Raw genomic sequence first — 7,895 nt, 5'->3', positions numbered from 1 at the left:
CTCCCTCTCTCCATCTTTCCTGTCTGCATGCTACACTCCCAGCCCCCCACCCCTACCCCCATAGGAGTTTTCGGTTGTTGTCGCACTAGGACTAGGTCTTACCTTCTTCAGGTGCTTCTTGAAATCAAAGACCGTGTTTTGAAAAGAAAGACAATTAATTAGATAGCAAAGGAAGCCGGTCCTCTTATCACTCGATCTGGTCATGGACATAAGTGCTTCACACTTTTTCCATTGCCTAACCCTGCAGCGCAAAGCTTTCCTGTACACCTGCTCAGCTCAGCTCATCAATTTTCTGTGAGCCAGTTAAGTTCCTTTAAGCCTGTCCACTGAGAGGTGGTGATAGCTCTCTGAGAAAAAGAAGAGAAAGAGAAACAGAATGCTGCTCCAGGCCTTTATCTTGATCACACTGTTTGTTTTCGAATTGATGTCTGTAATGAAACAAAGAGGATTTAATCGTGTTAAACAAAAGCCTGTTGGTACCCAGAGGAAACTCATTTAACTCTTCTCCAAGCCTTAGAGTTTCAGGTTTCTCGTCTTCCTCTTTGCGGATCCAACAGGCTGAGTTTCTTACCTGGGGCTTAAAATTGTGAGGTGTGAAACTCTTCTTTTGTTTTGACAGGTGCTCTTTGCTAAACATCAGCCTAGCCTTGGTGGTGATAATACACAGAAGGGGGGAAAAACTTCAGAGACGCTAATGACTGCAGTTGCCCAACTTCTGCCTTAAACAGGTTTTATTAGCTTCCCTCCTTGGAGTTCTTTAGGATAAAGTGGGAAAACAAATTGGGCTGATGGGAAGTGAGTTGTGAAAAGAGAACCGCTAAGGAGAAGACCCGGGAACCATCCCCATTTTGGAATCCCAAGAAGAAAATAAAAGCCTAGATTACTCTTGATGGAGGAGTTAGCTGGCAGAACTGACAGCATTAAGTGTTACCTGGTAGAAGAAACAGACTCCCAGGTGACGCCAGTGACTGGATATTTGGCTAAGCTGTCTCCAGACACGGTTCTCGACCTTAGAATGCGAGAATAGTCGTCAGGTGGGTGGAAGACTCCAAACTGATTGTACCACCCTGATACCCAGAAAAAGGTCTCTCTGGGTGGAGAGAGAAAACTTGAGGCCAGCTCTCTTCACTGACTTGAACCATCACAATGTGCTCCTTTGCTGACCACGGCTTCACAGCGACTCCTAGATGGATTCCAGGATTTTTTCCTGCGTTTGTTTAAAGCACTAGTTTCCTCTACTCAATTCTACCTGTTTTTGCATTTCTCTATGTGCCTCCCAGTATCTTCTGAATCACTCTTTCCCTGACACAACTCTTGAAGAGTGGGAACTTTCCCCTTCTGCAGACACTGATAGATCTTCTGTGCTGACCAGGCACTCTGAGGGAAGGACAAGCTGAGGCACATTTCCAGATGGTGAAATAACATGGCAGTGTTGAGCTTTGTTATCAACCCAGAAAGTTCCACCGCTACAAACTTAAGTAAAACAAACAAAAACCCTTCTCTTTTGGCTGTATGAAACCACAGTTGTTGGTTGTTGTTTTTTTTTTTTTTTCTTCTTCCATCTTTATTTAGACAGTGGTGAAATGTTCACAAAAAGTTCATAGAGAATTACTAGAGAGGTGATGTGGATTAGTGGTTAAAAGTGGACCCAGACCACCCAGGGTAAATTTTGATAAAGCTATGAATGCTTCAAGTTTCTCAGCTTTAAAATGTATATACTGTACAATAGCAACACGATGATATGGTTGGTGTAAGCATTTAATTAATTTCTATAAATGCTTGCCAGAGTCCTCAAGTGCTAGTTTGTGCTCAATAATTATTAACCACTGTTCCTTGCAACTGGATGGTCTTCTCAGGGCAGGTTGTGAATCCACCAAGCTCCAGCTTTGTCAGGTGTGGTTCATCTTTCAAGCACCGGCCTCACTTGTTTCCAAGGCTTTGGCTGGAAGTCAGCTGCTTTTTTTAGGTAAAAGGGTGTGCCTCCAGGAACCATTCTGTTTCTCAGCAAGCAAATCACCTTGATTTCTTCCCAGACACCCTATCCCTAAAAATAGTCATGCTGCTTAGCCTTTCCCTCTTTTCACTCAAGGTCTTCAAGAGGATGGAATTATATATTTGATTTCAGTCTTTTTCTTGAGTAAGACCCAGCAGTAAGTGTACAAAGGAAGTAGACTGGTGCTGAATGTAGTTCCTGGTACCTCCTGTTACTGCTTTTTACACCTAAAGTTTCCATCTTAGAGAGAGGGCTGGTCTTGGATCCTGGGTAGTTTTTATACTCAAGTTTGACTCTTTGATTATAGTTCCTTTCAGAGTAATTATAAATTCATATATTTGGAGAAGATAAGAATTATTTGTTAGGAGACAGAGGCAGGTGAGAGGGCTTGAATAACAGGCCAAAAACTTGGGTTGTTACCCTTTTCAGAGACCAGAAAATGATGGGCAAACTGCAGATCTGGCTGTTTCTGTAAATCAAATACCTGGAACTAAGCAAAAGGATGAAGAAAGAAAAAGTGGTAACCCTGACATCTTCTAAAATGGGAAATACTCATCCTTTATAGATGCACATATCACCATCTTAACAAAATACCCTGTATTTACTTTAAAAATAACAGTTAACATAGGGCTCCTGCGTGGCTCAGTCGATTGAGTAACCGATTCTTGGTATCAGCTCAGGTTATGATTTCATGGTTCATGGGATCAAGTCCCATGAAGGGCTCTGTGCTAACCGCACAGAGCCTGCTTGGAATTCTCTCTCTCCCTCTCTCTGTGTCCCTCTCCTGCTCCCATGAGATCTCTCCCTCCATCTCTCTCTCAAACGAAATAAATAAACTTAAAAAAATAATAGTTAACACATAAATAGCAAGGGGGGAGATTCAAACACCAATCGCCTAATTGGAATAATTCAACTTGAATAGGTCTGAAATTGAAATGGTCATTGTGGCAAGTATCTTTGATGCAGACTTCACGTTTAAGTTCTTCTCAATTAAACTCTAAAAGACAAAACAAAACAAAACAAAACAAAACAAAACAAAACAAAACTAACTCCAGTGTCTTCTCTGTCAGTTGAAACAATCAAAAAGAGTATTTGTTTCACCAAATTCCCTTCTTTTTTTTTTTTTTTAAGCTGGGAAGAGGTATGGATCAGTCCATTTTATTCCCTTCAATGTAATCATGTTACCTTTATAGCTGGAGGTTTATGGAGATTTATAGAGCACTTTCTTAGAATAATGATTCAAGCTAGCTAGGTATTCACAAAATAAAGACTAATAAGGAAAATGTTCTTGCTGCTTTTTCCTCACCAAGTAAAAATTGTCTGAGTCAAAAAGAGCAAGTCTTGTCTTTGGTTTTTCTCTTTTCTACCCTACATATCCAAATACAGTGAGCTCGCCTTGCATTTGAATATACAGAGGGCTGTATGAGTTCACCTATGGCACACAAATTATTTTGTTAGGGTGCCATCTGCTGGTGTCAAACAACCAAAGACTTATTTTTCTTAAAGATTAATGGTAAGCTTCTAATAACACTAAAGACTTTGAAGTTATTTGATTCAAATAATGTTTTGCCTTTTCTCATTTATAATTACAGCATAGACTAATTTCAAATGGCTGTATAATGCATAATTCTTCAATGCTCCAACATAGTAATATAAAATGTCACTTTATTTTAAAGTTAGGAAAATGGAGGCACCAGGCATTGCCTTGACATACTGGTTCATGACCTGTTGGATTCAAATTTCAATTCTTAGTTACCATGGCTCCCCTGACTTTCAAAAAAGTTCTGTTCAAATTTCCCCCTTAGAAAAGCAATTTAAGTGCTCACTTCGGCAGCACATATACTAATACTAAAATTGGAACGATACGGAGATTAGCATGCCCCTGCACAAGGATGACATGAAAATTCGTGAAGCGTTCCATATTAAAAAAAAAAAAAAAAAAAGGAAAAGCAATCTATTGCTGTGTTTGTGCTTACATCAGTTTCAACACTTAATGTATTATTCACTAAATTTGTTCTCTGTGCTATGATATAAGGTATGGGACCAATCTGTTGCTTCTTAAAGCAAGCTTATCACCCTAGTCCCAATTATTTATATTCAATATCAGTGCAGTTCCCAAGTATTTTTCTTAACCTACCTTCCACTGGAGATGAGGAAAAACCACTACTCCCCCCATTTTTTAAAAATCTTTACCACTTACTATCTGTATGATTTTGAGTAAGGCATTTAACTTTCCTGTACCTCTTCTTTATTGGTAAACTTCAGATAAAAATAGTAGCTATCTGATAGAGTTATCTATCAGGTTATTGTGAGTGTTAAAGAAAATCATACCTAAAAAGTTCTGAGAACAGTGCCTGTAATCTAGTAAGCACACAATAACTGCTAGCTGCTTAATCATAGTTATTTAAGCATTTCAACAAATATGGGTTAATATCAATTAGACAACCATTGCTTTACAGTAACATCTGGAATCCTTAACTTCCTCCCAATTAGGAGATATAAAGTGTGTATGTGTGCTTATGTTTTGGAGAAGAGGGGAAGAATAATTACCTTTTGTTCTCTCTCAATGAGCATTTAACTGGCTTGAAATCTCAACTCTCTTAAATCTATATAAAACCTTGCATGGTCTGACTTCTTACTCTTCCACCCTCATTTCTCAATATTCTCATTTTCAAACTGTTTTCCAACCATAATGAACTTCTTTCAGTTGCCTGAGTGAGCCAGGCTTTTGCTCTCCACACTTTTGTGCAAGCTCTTGTCCCCTGTGCCTGGAGCCCCCTTCTCTTCTCAGCCTCTTCCATTACTTGGCCAACACCTTATCTCTCAGCTCTGGCCTTAGGCAGTCTTAAATCAAGGATTAGGTAATCCTTTCATGGACTCCCATAAAACTCAGTACTCTTCTACCCCACCCCTATGCCATCACATTTCTACATGGGGACAGGTGGAATCTAGTATAGTCACCATTACACTCCCAGCTTCCAGAGAGGAGCAGATGACCAGTTGGGGCTAGATAAATATTTCTTTCATAGGGCCCCACAAGTGAGCACGTTTACTCAGGGGGAATTGAAAGGGAAGGTATGAGCTATCTCCTGTTAACAAGGTTGAATTATATCTTAAGTAGTGAACATCTTTCTACAGTAATTTCCATTAGGACACCACCACTGTCACTCTCATTCATTAACATCTTTTCATTCATATATTTGTATATATGCACAATTAAGTACATATAAAAACATGGATGTGTTTGAAGCTTTTATGTATGCATGTAGGAATGTATTTTTAATATCTACATTGGCAAATCACAAGCATTGTGATTACCAATGATAAGTTTCATTAAAACTTATATATGTATAACAATTTTTTCAACAAATATGTATTGAGTGCTTACTGTTGGCCAGGTATTCCTCTAGGCACCAAAGCAGACAGAAGTTCCTAACCTCATACCTGAGCTCTATGTTTTTGCTTAAGGTGTTCTGTATCTGTCATGAAAAGGGACACCAAAAAGATAGTGCAGCACCCTGGGGGCTGCAACAAGGGGAGCTGTTACTATCCCTGCCTCTAGAGGAAAAGGGAAGGAGTCACTCCCTAACTTCTAGTTAAGGGATTGCATGGGGAAGGCTGCCTGATGGAAACAGTGGCCTTTGGTGGAGGATTTAGCAGCATGCAGTGTATGTTTAGAAAGCAGACCCAGGGGCGCCTGGGTGGCGCAGTCGGTTAAGCGTCCGACTTCAGCCAGGTCACGATCTCGCGGTGCGTGAGTTCGAGCCCCGCGTCAGGCTCTGGGCTGATGGCTCAGAGCCTGGAGCCTGTTTCCGATTCTGTGTCTCCCTCTCTCTCTGACCCTCCCCCGTTCATGCTCTGTCTCTCTCTGTCCCAAAAATAAATAAACGTTGAAAAAAAAAAAAATTTTAGAAAGCAGACCCAAAGGGGCGCCTGGATGGCTCAGTTGGTAAAGGCCTTGTCTAACTTCAGCTCAGGTCATGGTCTCACAGTTCGTGAGTACAAGCCCGCATCAGGCTCTGTGCTGACAGCTCGGAGCCTGGAGCCTGCTTCAGATTCTGTGTCTCCCTCTGTCTCTGTCCCTCCCTGGCAGGGACACTCTCTGTCTCTCTCAAGAATAAACATTGAAAAAATTAAATTAAATTAAAACAAACAAAGTGGACCCAGGAAGTCCATTCTAAGACCTCACTTCTCCTTCCTTCCTTCCTTCTGCTGCTTTCTTTCACTTGGCAGAAGCCAAGCGAACCCAGAACGCAGGATGGATGCCCAGGCAAAGCAGCGCACACAGCTCAGCCTCCTGGAGCAAGCCACACCAGAGTGAATCTGGAAGGACAAGTGGAAAAATATCCAGCACTATCCCTGGTCGAGAACTTTTTAGTTATTTATTTATTGTTTTTAGCCTCTCCATCTTTTCTAAAGATGTTCTTTCAGAGTGTTCTTTCAAGTAATTGGCAGATCGTGTGTTGCACCCTGGGTGCCACCTGTTGGATGTTAGGGCTTATTTATTATAAACCCACGCCTTTTAAACAGATATTAACGTTCTGGATATTTGGAATCTCTTTTTCTTTTTTATCAAAAGGAGAGAGTTAAGTGATTTAACTCTCTCTAGATTGTCACTCTGAGGCTCATGTCAGAAATTTTAAGAGGAAAGAACACAACAGGATTTGAAATCCTATGGAAGAACCAGTGATGATGCCAAGTTTGTGCATTCTTTCTGAGTTTTCCCTGGAGCTGCTGCAGAAGCAGGCACAGCTTTGTGCAAAAGCTCATGGCCTGTAAAGTGGGCCACAGAAGTTACATGCAAATAGAGAAAGGATTACTGAGGTCCCACAGCATCCTTGAGGAGACCGAGCTTTCTTTCAACAGTGGAAGTTCAATTTGAATAGGTCTAAAATCCAAAGGCACAAAATGCAAGAACTCCTTATTAAACTTCGTATAATTCTGCTCATTTATCTGTCATTTGTTACATAATTTTTCTTGAAAACCTTATTGGAACTCTGCTTGGTACTATACCTTCATAGGTATGTGCTTTCATAGGCAGTGCTATTTTCAGTCATTTATAAGTCAGGTGGATACACTGGCTATATATGGTCAACTTTTTTTCAGAACAATTGACTCAATACCTTCTTCCTGAAACCATACCCTTTGCACTTCCCTGTCCCCAGTAAATACTAGTTAATTAATCTAACAGCTTGGTACTTAACACCAACCATTTTCTTCCATGTTGTGAGGTTACAAGCTTTTATGACTTCCTTCCAAGAGTTAAAAGTCAAATAGTACTGGGAACACTAAGAATGAATTACAAATTGGTACTGTAAAATTTTCACAGCATTGTCATGTGCAGTTTTGAAATTGGATGCTCACAGATACTCTTTTCAATGAGACTCTGACTCCTATAAAAAATAAGAAAGTCAATGGGGCACCTGGGTGGCTCAGTCAGTTAAGTGGCTAACTTCAGCTCAGGTCATGATCTTGCAGTTCATTGAGTGTGAGCCCTGAATTGGGTTCTCTGCTGTCAGCTCAGAGCCTTCTCTGGATCCTCTGTCTGCCCCCTCTCCTGCTCATGCACACTCTCCCTCTCAAAAATAAACATTAAAAAATTTTTTTTTTAAATAAGAAAGCCAAGGACTTAAATGAGTCTCCAAAACAAATCAATATGTGAATTTAGGATCTGTGGTGCACCCTCTCTCTGACAATTAAGCAATACTCATATGATTGTCACAAGCCCTGAGTTCTATTCCTGATGAGTCCATAATGAGTGTGTTTTTCTGAACCTCACCTTCATTTTCTGTACAGTGAAGGGCTGGACCAGATTCTTTGGTTCCCTTCCAGAGTCCAGCTTCTATGGAATTATCTCTGAGACCTTTGACATATTGTCCCTTTGTCTTCTTAATCTTCTGGA

At 40.5% G+C, this 7,895-nt stretch overlaps 1 non-coding gene across 1 annotated transcript; it reads left to right on the top strand.

Moving 5' to 3' along the window:
* The first annotated feature begins 3,811 nt into the window (after nucleotides 1–3,811).
* LOC112856575 (U6 spliceosomal RNA) lies at nucleotides 3,812–3,920 on the top strand. Its single transcript, XR_003223143.2, has one exon. It is a non-coding gene; the product is annotated as a U6 spliceosomal RNA (small nuclear RNA).
* Nucleotides 3,921–7,895: the final 3,975 nt, after the last annotated feature.

The sequence above is a fragment of the Puma concolor genome, chromosome B3 (genome assembly GCF_028749965.1).
Source record: "Puma concolor isolate L17-30 chromosome B3, mPumCon1.1.hap2, whole genome shotgun sequence".
NCBI lineage: Eukaryota > Metazoa > Chordata > Mammalia > Carnivora > Felidae > Puma > Puma concolor.
The sequence above is the reverse complement of the archived record's forward strand: the minus strand, read 5'-3'. Positions and strand labels throughout refer to the sequence as shown.